Here is a 23,786-nt window from a genome sequence, read left to right as displayed (position 1 = left end):
GAACATTATGCGATTTTTTCATTTCCAGTTTAATTATGGTTTAAAATATCCAATTAGAATACATAAACAATTTTTCTTAAATAAACTTCTGAAACTGAATGTAAAAGCATTAAAAAAATGGTTTTATACATGAGCAAAGCTTACGATTGTTTATAAATATAGAACTGCAGATAAAGTATAGTTCACAATCTTTAACCATTTGTAATTTCTCTATAAAAGCATGTAAATTAAACAGTGGAGATAATCACAAAAGTTAGGTAGTTTTCTATGTTGATACAGATATCTGACTATACCCAAGGGTATCTGTCATGGACAAAACTGTGAAATAAAAATATATAGGTCTAATGAAAGCGTATGAGAATATAGAACAAAAAGACCACTGCCATCAGTTCCAAGATCCGTTTTCCTCACGTGTGTTTTATTATCACGCTTTGTGCAGCCTGAAATCACAGCATTTTCACGTGGGTGTGGACAGGCACGCAGACAGCTGGGCTACTTGAGGGCCACTTTAGAACGCTAATCTAATTACTGAGTAGTCCTCAATTAAAGGATCCAGAGAGAAATTTTCAATTTGAAAGGGCTAGAGGGTAAACAGCGGGCGTGATGCCTCCAATACCATTCCTTGCTCGTACAGATTATAACTGTTATACGGTAAGTTTATATAGTAGGAAACTTTAATGTGAGGAAAGCATCTTAGGTTTTATTATTTATATACTTTCTTTTCTTCGCCTCTTTAATGTGTAAAAGAACTGATTACGTACGCTTCTTGCCAAACTTCTCAAAAGCAACATATGATTTAACCCAATTTTAGAAGGCTATAATTTATTGTCCAAGAAAAAAAAATACTGAAGTTATTAACTAATATATATATATGTAGTCTCAGAAACTACCAGTTTAGTCACTTTGTCGGCTTGTTATCATTTAGCTTACGTACCTCTAAACATTTTCTTTATCTGAAAACCAAAGATGGATCAAGAACAAATTAAAATAACTTACTCTTTTGTAGTTAAAATCTACAACTTCCTTATTTTAATAGCACTAAGTAGTTGAAAATGCACCACAAGCTGCTAGGTATTATAATCTTTTTGTTATCAGATATATTTCAGCTGGAGACGAACATCTATGATGGTAATCTTTACACATATTTTATACATAAATTAATTATTACTTATTTCTTTTTCATTAATTTAACTCCACTGTAATGTTTCAGTTCAAGTTTTTCCACAATGAAAATATTGTAGTTTAATTTTTATGACATGTTTGTTTGTTTGTTTATTTGTTATTAAGCAAAAAGCTACATGGTGGATTACGTGTGCTCTGACCACGGCGGGTGGCGAAACGCGATCTTTATAATCATAAACCTTCGGACTTTCGCTGAGCCACTTTTGATGACAGCACTTTACATATTGCACGTTCAAAGTTCGTTCTTCAAATGCACATTACAGGTTAATCCCCAAAACTTAAACGTGAGTATTCTTTAAGCACTCAGTAACCGAATTACATACTGACAAATCGTTATACTTGAGGTAAATTGATAATCAAACATAATTAGTTTGATTATTTGTTGTTAAACACAAAGTTAACACATTATGCTATCTGTGTTGTGCCCACCATGGGTATCAAAACCTACATTTTTTAGCGTTATAAACTCTGACATTTTCGCTGAGCCATTGAGATGGGGAACAACATGATTGGTAGAAACAACAAGAAACTGTTCATAACAATATATGCTTCAGTCTGTAACTGTTATGTTATCTGATATTGTTATAAAAACTGCCATTCACTTACACAACTCCAGTTTAATGTTATATTTTTTCCAGAATGTCTGTTTAAAAAGTTTACTCTTACTCTAACATGGTCTGTTTGTGTGTGTGTGTGTGTGTGTGTTTTTTGTTTTGTTTTTTTATTTTATAGCCAGGGAATACGAACTGATGCTATCACCCGAGAACTTTTGTAACGCCAATGTAATACTTCTGTTGTTTACTGGCCAGAGACAGTAGTTATATTGTGACTCAGTTTTACATGCAAGGAAGTCATATTAATAGCTATAAGCGCACCTATCACTAAAACCGTACAAATAGCTATAAACACACCTATCACTAAAACTCGGTCAGCAAGTTACGGTTTTCTGGCATCCAGGCTGCCTGTAGTTTTGTACCTGCAAATGATACCAGTCGTTCGTTCGCAGCCCAAAGATAAATTTACTGAGGTAAATAATGATCGCCTGAAGATTTATCAGTTGTTCGTCCGAGATAAATTCCTCTCGTTATTTGATAAACAAAAAGCAATCATTTAGACGAAATGACTACACGACCCCTCGAATAAATCAAGTAAGTTCAAATAAAGCATAAAAATTCCACGATCGGAACTTCTGGTATGATAAGGAGCTATTGAAAAAATATACTCTGTTCACAGGTCCATTTTTATGTCACGTTCTCACAGCCTGAGGCTTAAAACTTTTATACATTTGTAGTGTGTATATATATATATACACATATAACAACAAAATCTGAAATACTCCTTAAACATCAGAGCTTACAATAAAAACAAACTTAATCGAGTTTGTTTAAGGATCATAAATTACTGCGCAAGTGTAAAATAAAGTGTTTTAATAATATGGTATTTATGGATTTTGTTTATTTCACTCCTTTCTCAAACGTTAAGTATATAATTGCACGTAATCTGTATTTATAATTGTGAAAAAAAATCCAGTTTTGTTATGTTTGAAAAATAAGAAACTACATTTTATTTGGTAATAGCAATAGAAAAATAAGAATTGTGTCAACGAAATTATAGAAATATTTAGTTCATACAAACCTTTCATATTGTACAAGAAGTACCCGTATTTAATACTTTTACTGCCGATCGTTGCGTAATAGTTAGCGTGTTTGAACCTTGAATCCAAAGGTTTGTGGCATTTCTCTCCATGCTGCAGTAATATGGTCTGCACCTTGGGGCTGTGGCTTACGATAAAAAGTGGCGGTCAAATTCCGCCCTAAGGTCAGACAGGAGTCAATTAAGAGTTGGTGGTAACTGTTAGTTGGCTGGTTTCCTTCTTTTTAATTTATCAGTTGAATGTTAGGAAAGGTTGGGCGAATACATTATGAAACAAAGTAATTTTGAAACTGAATGTACTGGTGTACTCTTTACCATTTCTTAAATATCATCATGTAACAACTTTTGTTACCTTACAACCTGAAAAAGTAATAAAACAACCGTTTTTGAGCTTCATTGTTGAACTTTGAAAGATTTATTAGAGATAAAAATGTCCAAGTTTCTCGGATATACAAGTGAAGTCCACAGTTTATTAAAAATCATAAAAAGTACACAGTAATGTTAGACTTATAGAGTAATATCATAAATGATGCTATACTTTTCACTATTTTAAGTGACATCACATGAGCTGTTCCTCAGAAAGAAAGACACCCGTGCTACGCTTGACACTAAAGTCATTCACATTTGGTATCAGCTTCACGTATTTTGCTACTGACCCATTCGTTCAATTGTGCCTTCATTCATTTGAATAAAATTGAAATGTGTGCCAAATGTAAACTGTTTGCCTTGAGTTACTTCTTCTATTAATAACACAGTGTAGGGATTTATACCAAATTTCAATAACTACAAACGTTTTAAATTGAATTATTGACAGCATTTCGATTATATCATATAATAGCTATTGTAAATCTGAAATATGTCAAGTAAGAACTCCATAAATCCATGTCATTATCAGTACAAATCATATTTACTGTTGACTCCATATCACGTGATCGTGACTGGTGTATAAAAGTTGTTACAATCTAATGTTGTTATTGTCAACAAAGTTTATTAAAATCAATGCTTGTTTATTGTTTTCTTTTCCATTTTGCTGTTTTAAATTATGGACGTGCCTCGCACACAGCAGTGTTTCAAGTGGTGTCCTAGTGGTTTATTTTTTTTCCTTTCACGAGAAACGTACCTCACCAGTTATACGTGTTTTAGAGGTTGGATTCTTGCCTTCCCGTTTCTGCCCCTATGCATGACACTAATTTAAAAGTTCGTGGGAAACTAAAGGCTACTGCGTAATTAATCACGCAATTCTTTTGTTGTTGTTTTTATGAACAATTTACAGGGCTTAATCTCTGCTTTCTTTGCAGCCATGTTGCATCATCAAGAAACTCATTAGCAACAACATAAGCACGTTATCTTACTCAAGGCTAATATTTTAATAGTGTGTTTAATTTTTTTGAGTAGCCTTAATGAAATTAACAAACATTACAGATGTACTCCCACGATCCCAGAAATCTTTCGTAAAATATCCAGTAATCTCAAATTCAGTATTTTTTTTTAGCTTCTAAAACGTACCTTCATGGTTTTAAATGTTCTTAGCATTATTCAGGCCTTATTTTTGGAACGAAGTTCAAGATTGTCGTTTTTTAACATATATAATTCCATGAAACTTGAATAACCTGTATTCACTTTATTTCTCGATGAATATTCATTTATCCTCATATCCTGATATGATGGTAGGTGAAATATTACAACACAAAAAGATTTATACTAATTTCAATAAGATTATTAATATCTCATTTTAGTAATTCAAAACAAGTTTCTAAAAACTGTCGATGTAGCATTTTGCTCAGTACCAGAGCATTTCATGTCGGATACGTTATCACTTACAATAAGCTAGTTTAAAACGCTACTTACAGCGATAGAAATAATTATAGAAACGGCTACAGGAAAAATAATATAAAAGGTAAATTCTAGGGAAATTACACACTTTTATGGAGTAAAAAATCAAAAGTACCAGAGTAAAGTCACATGTTAATAAGTTATGACGTAATTGGTTGACATCCATCCAAGCAGAAAGTTTAAAGTGATCGACCAATAAGTAATGGGTTTAATACACTCATGTATAAATATTAAGCTGGGAAAGCGTGATTTACTAATAGGTTTAATACAATCATGTATAAATCTTATGCTGGCAAAGCATGATCTACTAATAAGTAATAATAGGTTTTATACAATCATGTAGAAATATTAAGCTAGCGAAGCGTGATCTACTACTAGATAATAGGTTTAATACAATCGTGTACAAAAATTAAGCTGGAGAAGTGTAATCTACCAATAGGTAATAGGTTTAATACAATCACGTATAAATCTTAAGCTAGCGAAGCGTGCTCTACCAAGAGGTAATGGGTTTGGTACAAAATCATAATGAAACTAAAAATAATTATTAGCAAATTAATTTTTATCTAGTTTAATTAAAACACGTATCCAATAATAAGAGTTTATAAAATAATTTAAACTGCTCTAAAGGTATCATGTTTGTGGTCAGATATTAAAACGTAAAATGTAGTGTTTGCAAGAAATCACTAATTGTGGTTTTTCATATAAATAGTTTTTAACTACTAATACATTCAAAGAAATGAAAACAGTATTTCATTATCAAGTCAACTGAACGTATCCTCAGTGGATAAAGTTTGATGCTACTACATTTTGTATTCAGTGTAACCATAGATACATTTGAGTTCGTTTTCTTTCGTAACCATGCGCACATGTAACTTGGCCTATATGGTTTGCCATTCTACGCCACTAAAGACATAGCATGTTTGTTCACGTCCACTGTGTTTGTCGGAACTATAGAACTATATAAATTGTCCTAAGGATAGGTTTGCCATTCTGTGCTACCAAAGGTACAGAAAGGCGTATTCAATCCCATTGAATTCATCTTTCCTGGCATTTTGTAACATACTAGGTTTGTCATTGCATGTGACCAAAAAAACATATATTTTTAAAAATACTATATTGTTATTTTGTGTTCGTGTATGTAAAACAACAAAGTACTTTGATAACTAGAGATTGAGTAATTTTCTTTGTATTTCTTAATTCTTGTGAGTACCACAAAGCCCAAAAATAAAATCTGCCTTTAGCGATTCACTGTGATCTATACCATATATATGTACACTCGAACATGTGATTAGTCTGAAACCATGTGCATGATTCATTAGAAAGAAATAATGATATAGCCACATACGTAAATTGCATGTACGTTAATTAATATAAATACATTTCCATTGTTTCTTAAATAACTCACATTCTTATGTTGTCTTTAGAAAATAAGTCAAGCAAAGCGACAAGTTTCGAGAGGTTGCACTGCACGTGTAGGTATGTTACCCTGCTAGGCTTAGATGTTAACAAGTCGTCTATTGTTCTGCATTTATAAAACTAAGAAAAGATAGTGTTGCTAATTTGGCTTGATTTTGTATAGTCTTATCAGTAATGCTTGTTTCCATAAGTGCATATTGTCTGTTTAAAGACAAACATTTCTAATTATAAAACCACTGATTCAGTTCAAGAAACATTCTATAAACTGAACTGGAAATCTTTTGGATATTTCGGTCATCAGAAATTGGATATCCATGAGTATGAAATTAGTTTAAACTTCAGTATGATCTTGCAAAAGAAGGCTTAGGGTGCTTAAGTCCTAAGCTGGCAAAATGTGATTGGTTAAACGGCAGGATATTGAGATTAAAACACATCCTTCTTTAATGCTTCAATAAAGGTTTTCAAAAATAGTGTACAACAGCACTTCAACCTTGCTGTATAAAAATAGTGTACAACAGCACTTCAACCTTGCTGTATATATCTGCATGTTGTGTGCCATTATTAAATTCCGTCAGACTAGTTAGGTTGCAATCTATAAGGTGTTTCTGATACATCTTTCACATCAATTGTTAATGTCACGTCAAGTGTCTTGTGATACATAATGTATAAGCTGACAAAACACTCTCTGTATAATGTTAAATAGTGGAAACTGGCTTATTGTTTGTGAATTGTATAACGCTTGATGTTTACAAGGTTTCTTAGAACCTCGATATAATTTTAAATACATCTACCTTTCTAAGATCAGGTTTTCGATTCCCCTTGGTGAGCTCAGCAGATAGCCCCATGTGATTTTGCTATAAGAAAACACACACACACATCTACCTTTACAAATTGTACATACTATAATACATTCTGGTTACCAGAAAACCGTTAATTATTATCAAATTTACTATGGTGTCATATCATACCTATTTAGTATACTAACGTCCATAAGACTTCTTATTTCGCGAGAATGATTATTTGACGTTAAACGTTTGGTTATAAGAAAAACTTGTTTGGCGTCAAAATGACAATTATTAAAGTATTTATTTTGGCTCGACATCTAAGCTAGCAGACATTTGTATAGTATGGACATTTTAAGAACCATAAAACTCATTTAATGTTAGAGTTTAAACACCTTTTACTATTATTATTCATTGTTGACATTTTAACAAATTAACCTTCGATTGTGTTTAGTGTTTTAACAAACATGATTTTAGATCAGAATTTGAACTACCAAACTATTAGTTTGGATTAAATATATGAATTACCAGAAGGATTGTAAGGATTGTTTGTATTAGCTTTTCAGTGTGCAAAAGAAAAAAAAGACTGGGTCGCCATCATTTCAAACCTCAGAATCCTAATGTAGTTTAACAAAAAGAAAACTAGTAAAAATATGAGCACTTGAACATTCATAATTCCTGTTTCATATTTTGCAATTATACTTTTTTATATATGATCATTCAACTACCTTACTTTTATTCTTGACGACGAAAAAACCACTTGAAATAAAAATGTTTCTCAGAACGGCTGGTAGGGGTATTAACACTTTTATTAATAAGGAGAGAACAATGTTTTGACCTTCCTAGGTTATCTTCAGGTTAAGAACAAATTAAAAGTGTTAATACCCATACCAGCCGTTCTTAGATACACACCTTACTTTTCTGCTTTTTACAACTTTCCAACATGTATAATTATTGTTTATATAAGTTTTCTTCGCTAAACATTGTGACAGTTCTCGCTGATCCACACAAAAAAGTTATTCTTTGGAAAATTTTGTTTTTTAAACCATTGCTCTACCGCTTATGTGAAACTGTGAATATTCGAGTGTGCGTAATTTCAATCCATTTACGTCTTAATGGGCACGGAGCAGCGTCAAGATATTTCATTCTTACACAAGTTAATAAATAACCTATATAATTTTCTATAATCGTCACTTTTAATTCGAGGTTATTTGTTGAGTGGCATTACATAATATCTTACACATATATTTATTTCACTATCTTATTATAGAAGTTTTTCAGTCGTATTCACATGTTCTGTTCTACTCTGTCACGTGAAACACAGGTTCGTGATATCTCATCTCCAAATTGATTATAAACTCCGATCCATTTGAAGGTTATCATTAGATACTGTTAATCAACCATTAGCTGTGAAAAACAAGAGGTTCTCGTGTTCAGAGGCGTGTACAACTAGCCCCCCTCCCCTACTCCTCATACCGAGAAATTTTGCCTTAGCAAAAGAGAATAGGTTTTGTTGACGTGTGAAAGACAATTACGTCTTCTGCTCGGTGATTTCCTTTTCGCTGACACCATTTGACCATATAAACTAGATAGTGAGTTCAAAGAGGATTCGCCTACGGCGACTGACCTACCGGGACTTAGTGTCAGGAAGGACTCGCTTCCCTCTAATTATTAGGTGATTATTTGTTATCTGTTTTCGTAATTAATTTAATTAGAGACAGCTTGATTGGTTGCACGTGAGAATCGGTGCTATGTCAAAGGAATTTCGTGACTTACGGAACTGCAAAGAAAACATTCCTAAATATATTAATCGTTTTACAAGTTAAACCAAGCTATTACTGGAATCAAAACCTATCACACACACACATTGTTCTGCTACTGTCCAGACTTCTTGATAATATTTAGTAATTTATTACATTTGTTTTTTGTTGTTGTTTTCTCAAGCAAACTGTAAAGATTGTCATTGGTTTTTTAATCGTTTTATTATTTTGTTATTTATATATATATATATATTCAGAGCAACTTGTTTCTAGTAATGAGTCAAAACAATATATTCCCTGATGCGATTAATTATATTTCTGGCACATATGGAATAAGCTGCAAACTACACGTCTGTTGTATATGTAAATATTTCTGGGTGTGGGATTTTGCTCAGTTCAATCCAAATAATAATGAATAATTGGCGTTAAACAGCACCCCAGTGGCACAGTGGTATGTCTGTGGACTTATACTACTAAAAACTCAGTTTTAAACCCCTTGTTGGCAGACCACAGATAGCCCTTTGTGTAGCTTTGTGCATAATAACAAAATAAATAAACTGGTATTAAATATAAATAAATAAGTAATTTTGTGTTATTGATCTTTACCGTATTTATGATTTGTAAATAAAATTTACAATAATTGTATGTCACTCACTTAATCTATTTCCGATTATTACACCTGTTGTTTATACAATACAAAGGATGTCCTATTTCAGCAGTTCTAATGAAGCCTGGTATTGGGTGAAAGGTCTTGTCAGCACTGAATTTAGTAGATATGGTGTGGTTGGTTTATCATTACATATTCTTATTTGCTTTAATTCATAAGCTTTCTCATACAGTTTCAAAAAGGTTTGACGCGGACTGTACATGTAGCTATGGATTTCGAAACTGGAATCTGGATTTAAATCCAAACAATTCCATAAAACGTTCTCCGTAGCTTAAAATGTAGCTCCGTAGCTTAAGAGTGACAACCAATCCTTTAATGTGAGTGAAGGGTGGTAGGGTGCTGCTGGCTGTCTGGTTTCCCTCTTATCAGTCGCCTGAAATTAGGAACAGTGGGCTTAGTGTCTATTTACCAGTAATTTTTATGTTTTAATTTTCGCATTTAGAAACACCGTTAAGCCTTTCTTGTTTTAGAAGTGACGATAGAAGTTGGAGTTGTTATGAACTAAAACGTATGTAACTTTTAAGCTGAAATATTAAGTTGTAAAAGGAATGTGGGAACCTTTCTACAGCACACAGTATAAATTTTACTAAATCACTGTGAAACGTAACTACCTTGTACACATAAAGATACGATGTTAATTACAAATTCTTAATGTTTTGCTGTATACATACAATTTAATGCTTACTGGACCCCTGATATTTATCTTGTTTTTTGTTTTGAATTTCGCGCAAAGCTACACGAAGGATATCTGCGCTAACCTTCCCTAATTTAGCAGTGTAATACTAGAGGGAAGGCAGCTAGTCATCACCACCCACCGCCAACTCTTGGGCTACTCTTTTACCAACGAATAGTGGAATTGACCGTGACATTATAACGCGCCTACGGCTGAAAGGGCTAACATGCTTGGCGTGACGGGGATTCTAACCCAGGACCCTCAGATTACGAGTCGAGTGCCTTAACAAACTGGGATATTTATCTATCTACCACTAAGTGATTCATGCATAATATTCTATAATTTTTGCTCACAAAAAACGTGTGTAGAAAGTCTTGGATATCATCACATTTTGTATGCATGAGATAATCTCACTACTGAGTCACTTTTTCACATAAATTTTTTAAAGCCTCAAATGCAAAAATATTGGCATGGCATAATTATTCTTCAAGACAATGGGTAGGAACTAGGATTTTCCTAACATTCAAAGAGATATTATAGATGGTTTCTGACATTCAGGAACATCATTAAAATTTTGTTTCTTCGACCGACTATTCAAAGATAAATATTATCAACGTCTGTATATACGAACGGTCAGGATTTGATTATCTCCAACATTATATTACGAAAGATGTTGCCAAAACGTGGAGCTGACCAGCGTGATTAAGTTTAAAGCTATGTTTTCAAACTCTAGACAATAAATAGCTAGAAGCATGTGATATTGTTTAGTGACCTGTATTTCACTTTCTTTTAGATTAGTGGTATAGTAAAAATTATACAGCAAACCATACTATTCATTGACCCTGTTTGGGTTTTTATTTTGTTTTTAAAGAGAAAACCAATTAGTGTAACAGTATAGAAAACTTCTCGTGATATGCATTCTCTTAGAAGTTTTCAGAAGGGCAAACACATTCAGAGTACAAATGAACGTTCCTTTTATGAGGATCAAAAGCTCTTCTAAGCTGATAAAGCAATAATACATTGTGCCTGAATTCCTTGTAATTAGTTCAAGGAACATGACAAAGACTTCACTAACTTTCTTTGGCCAGTATAGGCACTAGATTTTTGTTAAACTGAGCACCTTCTGAATGAAATTAAACATAACAGTTACCACCATAATACTCTATCAATGTCTGTGAACTAACTGCATACCCATAACCATAATCCTCTACTCTACTAAAATCTGTAAACTAATTGCCCGAGTAATCCTCTACTGACATCTGTGAACTTCACAGCGTAGTCCTATGTGAATGGGCTGCAATTGAAACAAGACAGCTTCCAAAATCCTGTCCAAATTATTACTTCAGCAAAAGTGATCTCAACTGTCACAAAACACATATTAGGTTGAGGTTCTAATAATTCAGTTTAATTTTTACACTACCTATTTGTTCGCAGTGTAAGTAGGTTTGATGAAAAAACATTCTTCTCGTTAATTACAATTCTCGTGTGTCTGTAAACAAGTTCTTATAGTTGGCTCTCCCACCAAATGGTTCGTCTGCAAACTTACGAAGATAAGAACTGAATTTCGAAACATTAGTGGGCAGAGCACAGACAAATCTTTGTGTAATTTTGTGCTTAACTTTCAACGAAGAAACAAAAAAATCTCGAATTTGTTAAAACATAGTTCGTAAGTTTGAATGGAAGCTTTAGTGAAAAATTTTTGTTTGTTTGTTTGGAATTAAGCACAAAGCTATACAATGGGCTATCTGTGCTCTGCCCACCACGGGTATCGAATCTCGGTCTCTAGCGGTGTGAGTCCGCAGACATACCGCTGTGCCGCTGAGATGCTTAGTGTAAAGTTCTCTTCAAATGTGGTTACTGAAATGAATAGAGTATAAATTTCTCTAATATTATACTTAACATTTGTTTGTGATAATAGAGAGGAGTTAGAGCACAAAAGCTATTGAATGTATATCAAACACGTGTAATAATGGTGAGGAACTAAAATATAAACATTTTTGATATATCATTATTGCTCATCTTTGCGGATAAGGAAACTAGAATATAAAGGTTTTTTAATATGTCAACTACTGTTACATATGTGCTGATTTAAAACATCATCATATTTCACCCTTCCATAAACACTGAATATTATTAACGTCCTGCAATTTTGAGCAGATGTTCCACATTAACTCATCCATACAAGCTGGTCGTAAACTAACGTTAACTCTCTTCTCACAGATACATCACATATTTCAATGATAGATTCATATGCTTGTACTCGCTTGGTCTAATTTCTATGCTGTGCCCTTCTAGAGTGGGATAATACTCGTTCCAAGGGGAAGAGCAAATAATTGTATAGTTTATGATGTGAATATACTTCAGGTACATAATCTATGGTTTTGGGATACTGCTATAGGACCGTATTTCTGAGCTGAAAGTCTGGTATTTTAATTTTCCCGGCACTATACGGATTATGTATTTCAGTTACAAACCGGCTAGCAAATAAAGAATTACGTTACGTGTAAATAAATATTTTCTTTTTGTTAAGTACAAATACACATAATGAGCTATCGGTGCTCTGCCAACTGCAAGTATTGAAACCCAATTTATTATCTGCATAACATTTACTGAAATAGTTTTGCACATACTTGTAGCTATCTGAGGGATATCAGTGTATCTGGCTTGGCACGGCCAGGTGGTTAGGGCACTAGAATCATAATCTTAGGGTTGCGGGATCGAATCCCCGTCATATCAAACATACTCGCCTTTTCAGCCTCGGGGACGATATTATATGACGGCTAATCCCACTATTCGTTGGTAAAAGAGTAGCCCAAGAGTTGGCGGTGAGTAGTGATAACTAGCTGCCTTCCCTCTTGTCTTACACTGCTAAATTAGGGATGGCTAGCGCAGATAGTCCTCGTGTAGCTTTGCTCGAAAATTCAAAACAAATAATCAGTGTACCTGAATACCACACTGATAAGGAAGGGCTAAAGAATAAGACTCTTTACTAGGCCGAACATTAAAGATAGGAAGCATAGGAGGGTGTTTAAGCCCGTTGCCGCTAAAGCATTAACTCCGAAGGAGCTCCAATATAAGTAGAGATGCAGCCTATATTTTTACTTAGGACACCAGTTCAGGTATCACTGGCTCTGTCTGACTCTTCATGTGAATAAGAGAACAAAAATTAGGACATAAAGATATGGAATGTTTAATGAATGCTGATGAAAAAAAGGTATAATTAAAACCGACGTAAATGTTACTTATCTTTCACCTCTGTTAGTGCCTAAGCTTTTGTACAAAAACCTTTTAGTTTTTAAGTATATTTATGCATGTATGGAAAAACACTTACTAAGTGAAAGGCCTATCTTTTTTATACACGACTTATCCTTTGACAGTCAAAAGTAAAATTCCTCAATTTTCTTAGTTATTGTTCGTGTGGCTTAGTTCATTTCAGAGCAAAGCCACATTGTTGTGTCCACCTCAGGGAATCGAACTGTGGATTTTAGTATTTTAAATTAATAAACTAACCTTTATCCCACGTGGAACATGTGTTTTGGAACGTAAATTTTAATGAAAAATGTTTAACTTTTAATAACAGTTAATATTTTTTAAAGAAATATGTAAGTAGAAAGTCTGAAAATTTCAAAGTTTATTTATGTTGGTATAAAAGCGATAAATCGGAAGATAACTTGCTGTACTATTTTTGTTGTTGTCGGTTAAAGAAACTCTTTGTATAAAGTTTGAAACAAATTATTAACTGATTTTAAGTTTTACTGTGCCATTAACGATTTACTGAGAAAGTTTGAAAATAACATTTGAAAATTTTACTTAATACTGAATAAGAAAAATGGTGACTGTGATGATATAATCATTTTTTGTACAAATCCAACGAAAAGATAAAAAACAAATTATTTTATGTGCGATCGGTTACAGTTAATGCAACATATCAATGATATTAAACCTTACCATTATTCATCAAAACAAAAGATCCATTGACAGTATTTACATTTATATTCGATCAACATTATTCTCATGATCTGAAAGGTAATTTCTACATAGTCTGCTATGACGTTCACTTTCATTGATATAATCATACGGGTGAAACGGGCCTTTTTGTTTTGGTTGGTTTTTTTCCATGACGTGTGTGGGTTGCAAAATTGGGAAGAATCAGTTCGTGCTCCTGAATCAATAAATTATTTTCACTGGCTCACAAACACCCTCTTTCGATCTATATCCGTCGCTCTCTGTGTGTATACCGTGATATTTTTGATTTGGTGAGAATGATGCCCCCTGAGGGACGATTTACCAGGAGGAGGCTAAGACTCCTCAAGCTTCTTACATGCACCGCCAGGTATAATGTTCGGTTACTAATATTGTAGGTATAATGAAGCCAGTATTTCATAGTTTAGTTTAGCCTTCAGAAACGTATTAGCACAACATTGTAGGATAGAATTAAACATAGCTACAGAAGTCAGAGGCTTCGTGTTTTGATGTTGATTTGTTTTTGTTTTCACGTCAGCTCTTGAACCGCCTTTTTTAGATCAATAAAATACTTTCTAAAACAGTCAAGATTTAAATCTGGAGATGAACTTCTAAGAATAGAAGAATATAGCACCGATATAAGAAAACAATTATTAATCAGAGATTTAACCTGAGGTTTTGATGTAGTTGAAATCAGTAGCATTTATTCAAAACAACACACAAAACAGCGACAGAGTCAGGCGAGATTAATAGATATTTCTCGTGAATATGTTTCCAAGAATTCATGCTGGCTCGTTGTCTTTTCTTCTAGCCTTTCAATCAAGTCAAAATAAAAACAAATCTTTGCAAATAGCCCTTTGTATAGCTTTGCGCGAAAATTCAGAAATAAAGAGTAACAACAGCTAACATTGTACAAGCAGTTAAGTAAATAAGGATTTGTATTTGGTGTGGAAATTATACATACGTAAGACTACCAATGCTAGGCTATTTTATTCAATAGCAACTGATTATAGATGCTTTACTTTGCAACTACGATTTGACATTGAAATTTAGTTATGTTAAGTTAACAGATTCTTTATTTGTGCTTTATCATTCAAAGTTCCTGAGCTACAGGAAGTGGATTATTGGATCCACCTTACATTTGTTCTTTTTTTTCTGTAATAAGCACAAAAATGTGGGTGGCTTGTGTCATTCATGGTGTCAGTGTTGAGCAGGGGTGGGTAATCTAAAATACTAACGAAAATCACCTGTCGCGTGGCACGTGGCTTGATCTCGGTAGCTCTCGTGAGATGCAGGCCTCTGTAACACAACGGACCTTACTCTAGGTTAAAAAGGTAGGACCCATAAGGGTGGTTTTGTCTAGGAAAATTGGGATTGGAGTTTCGATAACCATTAAGCAAAGTCGCAGGGAATGCTGGTTTATCTGGTTACACCTTAGTAAAGTGTCTATGTCTGGAAGGTGAATAGCAGCACTTACTCTGCCCAGAAGTGCTTTTATCACATTTTACTAAATCATCTTTTGATTTAAATCAACTTAATAAAAATTGGTTGGTGCACTATAAAATATTAAGAACTAAAATAACTGTTATGGAAGCAAAGTATAAAAATGTTATTATATTAGCTGAGTGTTATGAATTTTTATGTCTGATAATAAACCCATAATGGACTCCAAAAGTTCTGATCTTAGAAGTGAGAAGTGGTTACCTTAACAACTAACATGTAACATATTAGTAGCTCAGTTTTAAGTGTTTACCTTAACAACTAAGATGTAACTTATTAGTAGCTCAGTTTTAAAGCATTCTATTGCTAAACGTAGCTAAATAGAAGAATAGTTAACATTCTAAAGACAATCACTTTTATAAGCGAGGAAGGAACCATAAACATTGTGAGAGAGAGAGAAACGGATTGTATTGCCAATCAATTTACTGTCGATCTTAATATCTGTGGAATTATTTTTGTGCCTGTGTAGTAAACAATTTATTTTATTTACACGTTCAGAGATACCAGGAGTTGGTAACACTGTTCAGAGTTGTTAGTCTCTATTAAAATCCCTTGTTTAGTTGTTCAGAGTTGATAAACACGTATTTACAATAATCACTTGTTAGCTAATCATACATCTAAAGAGTTTTATTTTTGTATTTTTAACAGTGTTAGCTATTGTAATCGTTTAGACTTGTGAAGAACCTTTACTTATACAACGTACTAAATTATTCTGTTTCTCAAGTTCTGTTAAAAGCATTTTCTCTTTAGTTATGTAGCATTGTGAAGTTCTATAGAAAATGTCGTCAGCTCAGTTGTAAGAAGTTGGAAACTCTTATAAACAAATTATTAATTTGGGCAGTTTTCAAACATCTTGGTTTTGTTAATAATATCATCTGGTCCGTTATTTATAGTTGACTTAAAATACAAATCAGGTGCTCGGAGACATTATTGTTGAGAATACACGAGCGTCGTTTAGAGTTGTATTCGATTAATAGTATCATCTGCTTATTGATATAAAATTGTTGTGTGCTACCAACAATATCGTCTACTCAATTATTCCTCCATAGTTGTTATGTTCTATCAGTAGTGTTGGTGATTAGTCTGTGCCAAGTTGTCTGATTATATAATTGTTATGTGACAACATCGTTATTGTCTGCTAAGTTGTCTGTGCTTTATTGCTACAATCATGCATCAACAGTTGTTTTTTTTTGAAGAGTTATCATTTTCTACAAGCGATACCAGTACTCTCTGCACACTCATTTTACCACGAAAATTGTTAAATTCGGTCAACTAAACCAACTAATCAATTGTTCAGGTTTGCGATTTTAATAGTCATTCAAGATAAAAATTCTGGTATCGATACTGCCTGCTCATTTGTCTTAAACACTTCATTAGCCTCATTAAATAGTCACACAGTCTTCTAATATTCAGATAAAATTAGCATTACTCCTATTAAGCATTTTTTTTATGCGAACGTATAAAACCTATACTTACAATTAATACTTAGAAATTGATAAAAAATATTACAATGACATTCAAGGATGAAAATTAGATGAAAATCTGAAAGCTTATAACGCTAAACATCAGGTTCCAATACACGTGACCCGACATGGCTAGGTGGTTAAGGCACTCGACTCGTAATCTGAGGGTCGCGGATTCGAATCCCCCTCACACCAAACATTCTCATTCTTTCAACCGTGAGGGTATTATAATGTGATGGTCAATCCCACTATTCGTTAGTAAAAGAGTAGCCCAAGAGTTGGCGGTGGGTGGTGATAACCAGCTGCACTCCCTCTAGTCTTACACTACTAAATTGGGGGCGGCTAGCGCAGATAGCCCTCGTGTAGTTTTGCGCGAAATTCAAAACAAACCAATGCAGGTGATTGGCCTATTACAGATAGCCCATTATGTACGTTTTCCATGAACAACAAACAAACTAAATGTCTCTCCTGTGAGTTTTGAGGTGCTACTATTATCATCGCCACCGTTTTAATGATTCTCTGAAACATAATTTATTGTTAAATGGTTTATATCGATCCAAGTTTTTGTTCAGCTATTAATAATGATTTAATAAGTCGTTTGTTCCAAAAAAGTGCCTTAAATTTAGGTTATAACTGCGCTAGTTTTGATTGTTGAACTTATTTTATTCCGAATACGTTTTCTAAAAAAATAAAACAAAAAAAAACGTTTGTAATGGCATTTTGTACTTTATTACTTTAAAAGTGCTATTTATAATAACTGACGCCCTCTTCAATTAAACGAAAGTTAAAGCGGTGGTGAATGATATGTGTAGACCGCACGCTATGGTAACACTGAGTTACATTATCCATTGTTCCAATAGCTACTTCTATTTTACTGCGAGGTACGTTATTCACTGTCTTATCAGCTACCTTTCCTGTACTGTGAGATATATTGTTCATTGTCTGGGTAACTACCAGCCCTCTACTTCTTAATGAATATTGTTTCAGGCTTAGTTTTGCCCCTAGGTTGTGTCATAATATTTTAAGAGTAGCTAATATCATTGTCATTTAGTGGTTTTAAGAAACTCGCAAATAATTGAAAACTAATTTTAAGGAAACTTTATCAAAACATTTAATTTTTAAATATGTTTATTCAAAGTAAAATAGTCAAAACAAAACTTTCTTATAGAATAGCAGTAAACAGAGATTTGCATATTTTATAAACGCTTTTGGCCCAAGGGCGATCATAATTTTTTGTGTATCACAGGATTAAATGCGCCAAAATCGTGTTTCGTACTTTCTATTCTCTCAGGTTTCAAACAAAAGAAAATAGTTCTCATGACAATGGCCTCTGTATAGAATAATCCCGAATTAAGTGCGCTTAATTCTTTAAGTACAAAATTCATCAGACATTTAGTTCAATGGAATACTATAGAATGTATACGTATTTAAGGAACAATAGAAGTAGTTCAACAATAGCTTCGTTATCTCAGTCTTTTAAAATGGTTGATTTATGGAGGTGCAGACGATCGTAAAAACTGGCACCGATACTGTCGACTCGACGTTTATGCTTCATAATATGTACTTATACTACAAAATTTACGATTTTAATTCAACGTGCTTGTATCTAGACATAAAGGTTTCTGTACCTATTTCTTTCGAGTTCGGGACAAAGTTAATTAATTTAATAAAGCTACTTATACGAGTGTTACTTTTACAGATACGTTATAGAAATTAAAAATAAATATAATCTTTTACTTTCTTAAGTGACTGACGTACAGAAAAAGTATGTGTAACGTACAAAAACAAAGGAAAAGAAGTTTCATGTCTTCATCTTTACTTTAAGAAACTGATGTACAAAACCTTTATTACATAGAAAAGTAGGATTAAAATGTTTTCGATTTTTTTCTGTTTATTTGCTTATACAGTTATTGTAGAAATCAAGGTTGAGGCAGGTTAGTTTCGTAGTTTCCCGATGGGGAACAAATAGACGAAAATCTGATGTGTAACTTTTCGCTAAAATGCACAAACCAACAGTTGTAGAACGGACTTATAACGCTAGAAACCGGGATTAAATACCTGTATTGGGCAAAGCACAGATAGTCCATTGTATATCTTTATGTTTAGTTTCAAATAAACAAATCATTTTGTCGTGTTTACTTTCTCACTTGCCTGTATAAACGAAATTTGCATTATACAAACAGTTTGTTTTGAATTTCGCGCAGAGCCTCATAAGGGCTATCTGCGCCAGCCGTTCTTAATTTAGCAGTGTAAAACTAGAGAGAGGGGAGCTAGTCCTAACCAACCACGGCCAACCCTTGGGTTGCTCTTTTACCAACGAATAATGATATTTATCTCACTTTATTACGTCCCCATGTCTGAAAAGGCGATAATGTTTTAACGCGGATTCGAACCTGTGACTCTCAGATTACGAGTACAGCGCCCTAACCGCCTGGTCATGCTGAGCTGAAAAAAAAGACTGGTAAATGACCACCGACTTAGCTTTGCTGCTTTGGTAGCTAATATAGCCTTAACATAGAATAGCTATCATATATCGTGCTAGACATATGTTTGGTATTTTATAATACAAAATTCGTATTTAAACCATGAATACCTATGCATGATATTATAATTCGGCTCTCGCTACATATACACACACACATACAGATGAATACAACAACAATATTTACCATACGTTTTATGTATCATGTAAACTATAATGTTATGATAAAGCTATGTACTAGTCGCCTCTTTAAAATTGCTAATGACACAATTCAGTCACCATCTCGGTATTTCTCTGGAGTTAGTGATAATTATGCAGCTTGTGAGGTTGGCAGTAGTGAGTTATATTCTAGTGGTGATGACATTGATGGTATGGAAACTGGTTTAATTGAACCTTAAACTGCTTCAAGCACTGACAGTTCCACATTCTTCTTGGACCATCATTATCCCACTGCTCTATAGCAATTATGGATTTGTAAGTGATTTGTCAAAGGATTTCTTTATTCACTGAGGCATGCATTGACATTGATAATTTATTGACACCAACAAAATCACTTGATAAAAATGACAAGTTATTAATAATCTATCAAACACTGAAAAGTATTCCTATCTTTATAAGCATGTACATACCATTTTTTGTCATGGACGTAAGAACTATTTTAAACAGTTTGACTTGAAAAATACCCATTTTTGCTGTAGAGACCAAAATTGGATATAATTTTTGTGGCTTTTGTGCTATCCTTCTTCGACGTGATAAAGTAGTACTTGTCAACAAATCATTTAACAACTGGGTAAAAATTAGAGATAGTTTAACCCTTCGTCTGCAGTTGACATCATATGATACAAGAATTTTGAGCGCTACTTTTGAATGGCCCGCCGCAAAAATTTGCGAACGTTTGCGCATGAGATGGCAGACAAACTTACATACGTTACGAATGAAAGGTTAAGAATCTATTCTAAACTTGTTTATCATCGTAATTCTCTTCAGGCTGCTGATACTTTGAATACTTCCACTTAACATCCATGGATGTGCTATAGGAGCGGTAGTGGAATCACATTATTTGGTCAGACAAGAGCAGCCCAAGAACTGGATTGCTGTTGGTTAGAGACCCTCACTCTAGAATCTAGTTTATCGGTACAAATGTAGGGACGACCCTACACAATTAGCCATTTATATAGCACTGCGAGAAATTTTTGAATCAAAACCCTCACCTGGTCAAAAAAAATTATTATTACATTAAGAGGGACTGACCATGGAAGCTTCTGGGCATACGTGCTAAAATTATTCACTAATGGTAACTTTATCACGCATAAAAATCGTGCGAGACAAAGCATTGCTATATTTGTATTACCTCGTACTTTATCTAAAACAGATAAAAAAAGTGACATTTATTCAAATATGCCTAACAGTGGTTCAAAGTCTGAGTGGTTATAACAACAAAAATCGGGTTTTGGCACCTGTGGTGGACAAAGCACAGATAGCCCATTGCGTAACTTTGCATTTATTAACAATCAAATTATTAAATTATAAGAGAAAATTAATAATTTAAATAAATTAACACTAGGTGACGCTACAATAAAATGTTATTTTTTATTCAGCTTCCTTTACTTTTTATTTTATTTACAATAAATACTTTAAGGTTAGTTACTATACAATTTCTTTAAGCACGAGTATTTCTGGATTGATTTTTGTTAAGCACAAAGCACAGTTTTATAAATACTTTAGTTACACCTTTACTAATGTCTATTGTAATATGCATTGTTGTGTTACTGTCATTGAAAGTTTTCAAAAATAAAAATTATTCTTACAAGTTTTAGTAACTGTGAGCAATAGACGCATTTAACAGCATAAAATTAAACGGAATTTAAGCTTTAACTGTGACATATATCACCCTGTTGTGGTCTACCAGGTCACTCTTGCACTTAAGTTTTAACTATTAACACGCTACTTAGGTAATTTCGCGACACTGATCGTAGATATTGTTGTTGTTTTTTATAGCAAAGCCACATCGGGTTATCTGCCGAGCCCACCGAGGGGAATCGAACCCCTGATTTTGGTGTTGTAAATCTGTAGACTTTCTGCTGTACTAGCGGCGGGCCGTCGATATTGAAATTGAATATTATACGCGATACCTGACTATCAAATTGATTACTTATATTTCTTTGGTCTTTCAGTAGTTATGGTATCATATATTAGTATTTGTTTACAAAAATTCGACAATTTAGTACAATAAACCATAAGGAAAGTAAAGCACAAACAAATATGAAAACCTACATGACGTGACAGAGGTTGCACCCAACATTTATGATTTACGCATAATAAATATACGTAAGTGTGAGAGTTACATTAACTATTGTTTTGTGTACAAGTACTTTCACTGAGTACTTCTTAAATTACAACCAGAAAATACTTTCTAATGAGCTGTTTTTCATATTGTTATTAAGTATCTTGAGGCAGATATTACTTAACAGAAAGCACCCATTTCTAAATTTGACCTTTAAATTAGTTAATAACTCTTATTTTTCCAAATTTACGCAAGTTTTAAGCTGAATAAAAATAATTGAGTGAACATTTTTTTGCGTACACTTTTGTTTATTGTTTGTTAAATTTCACACAAAACAACTTGAGGACTGTTTGAGTTAAGTATCCTTAATTTAAGAATAACAGACGGGAAGCTAACACCACCCACCGCCAATTCTTTCCAAACTACTAGTGGTACTGACTGTAATATTATATTTAGTGACGGGTTTCGATCCCTCAACCCACAGATCACGACTCGAACGTGCTAATCAACATGCCACGTCAGAACGTACGCCTTCTTATATGATTGTATGCTCGTTTGTAAACATCTTATGTACATCAGTTTTGTTCATTTGTCTTTAATTGCTTTCCATGCATGAGAATAGATTGCTTGGAGAAAACACACAAAAATGCTTCAAGATATATATTTTTATTTCCTCAATAAGTCATTATTTCATTCTATGTAAGTAAAATTAACATTCTGACCTGTTTAAATTGAAACAAGATGTAATTTGTGATATAATACACTATTAAACTTTGTTTTTTATTAGAAATAGTATGAAATTATTGAAATTAAAGAAACAAAGTAAGCCAGTAAACTAAACACTCTTTATAATCGCTTAATCACATAGCTTCAAGATAGCATTGGAACGAGATCTTTAGAATACAAAAGACTATCTTTTGGATAAAAATTCTAATATTTGTGTATAAAACGTATTAAAGAAAACGTATTTTAGTTTTCTAAAGTTTGACAATAAATCTATTGTTTAGCTTTGCGCTTAACAAAAAATAAACAACATGCTTTGAATAAAGTCTCGATAACTGTTTTTAGTAAATCAAGTTAGGTAAGTTTCTAATAAAGCACAAAGTAAAATTAATCTTTTGCCTGTGTTTTAGAGTATTCAATGTATTTATCTGAAATATTAAATAAAAACAACTGAACAACCGTATCTGTCAGTCAGACGAATAAACCAATTGGACTATATTTCTTTAACAAATAAGGTTATATTTATGGATAATACATAATTTTAGCCCATCATGGCCAGTTGGTTAAATTACTCGACTCATTATCTGAGAGCCGTAGGTTACAATTCTCGTTACACCAAACATGTTCGCCCCTTCAGCTGTGGAGGCAATATAACATGACGGTCAATCCCACTATCCGTTGGTGAAAGAGTAGCCCAATAGTTGGCGATGATAACTAGTTGCCTTCGCTCTAGTCATACATCGCTAAATTATGGAGCGGCTAGCACAGATAGCTGTCGTGTAGCTTTGCGCGAAATTAAAAACAAACCAAACAAAACCAAAGCCATCATTTGAATTATCAGTCATTGTCGTCTCAGCTTTAGTAAGACAAGCGTATAGATTATGCATACCGTATTTTATACATGGAAGTAAAAACTCTAAAATAACGCTTATATATTTCACACATTGTCTACAGAGTCTGATTTAAGAACAGTGATCGTTTTAAGAAAAAAATGGAGTGAAATAATTCGAAGTTAAGAAATTAACTATTTATTTAAATATTGTTAACACTTAGTGTAGGCATTCGCCAAATGAAACAAGAAATTAAAAACCGTTTTTATCACCATCATTATTAACTTCTACGGCAGGTGATATTTACAGCTAACTTTACAACAAAGCCTTGTATTAAACAAGTAAAACAATTTTCAAACATTTGTTTGTTTTGAATCTCACGCACAGCTACACCAGGGCTATCTGCACTAGCAGCCCCTAATTTAGCTGCGAAAAACTAGATTTTAAAAGAACTCCTGAACTAACTCTTCATTGTAATTGCGCTGAATTCACTCTGACAATTTAAGTGGGACTTAGACGTATTTTCTTCTCACCACATTTGCTATTAAATGGCAATGTGTTTATTAACTACCATT

General features: G+C 33.3%; 1 long non-coding RNA gene across 1 annotated transcript; it reads left to right on the top strand.

Annotated features, from left to right (window-relative positions):
- Window positions 1-520: 520 nt before the first annotated feature.
- On the top strand, window positions 521-22,448 carry LOC143225580 (uncharacterized). Its single transcript, XR_013013934.1, has 2 exons — window positions 521-651; window positions 21,373-22,448. It is a non-coding gene; the product is annotated as an uncharacterized LOC143225580 (long non-coding RNA).
- The last annotated feature ends 1,338 nt before the right edge of the window (window positions 22,449-23,786 follow it).

This window comes from Tachypleus tridentatus, chromosome 9 (genome assembly GCF_004210375.1).
Source record: "Tachypleus tridentatus isolate NWPU-2018 chromosome 9, ASM421037v1, whole genome shotgun sequence".
NCBI lineage: Eukaryota > Metazoa > Arthropoda > Merostomata > Xiphosura > Limulidae > Tachypleus > Tachypleus tridentatus.
The sequence above is the reverse complement of the archived record's forward strand: the minus strand, read 5'-3'. Positions and strand labels throughout refer to the sequence as shown.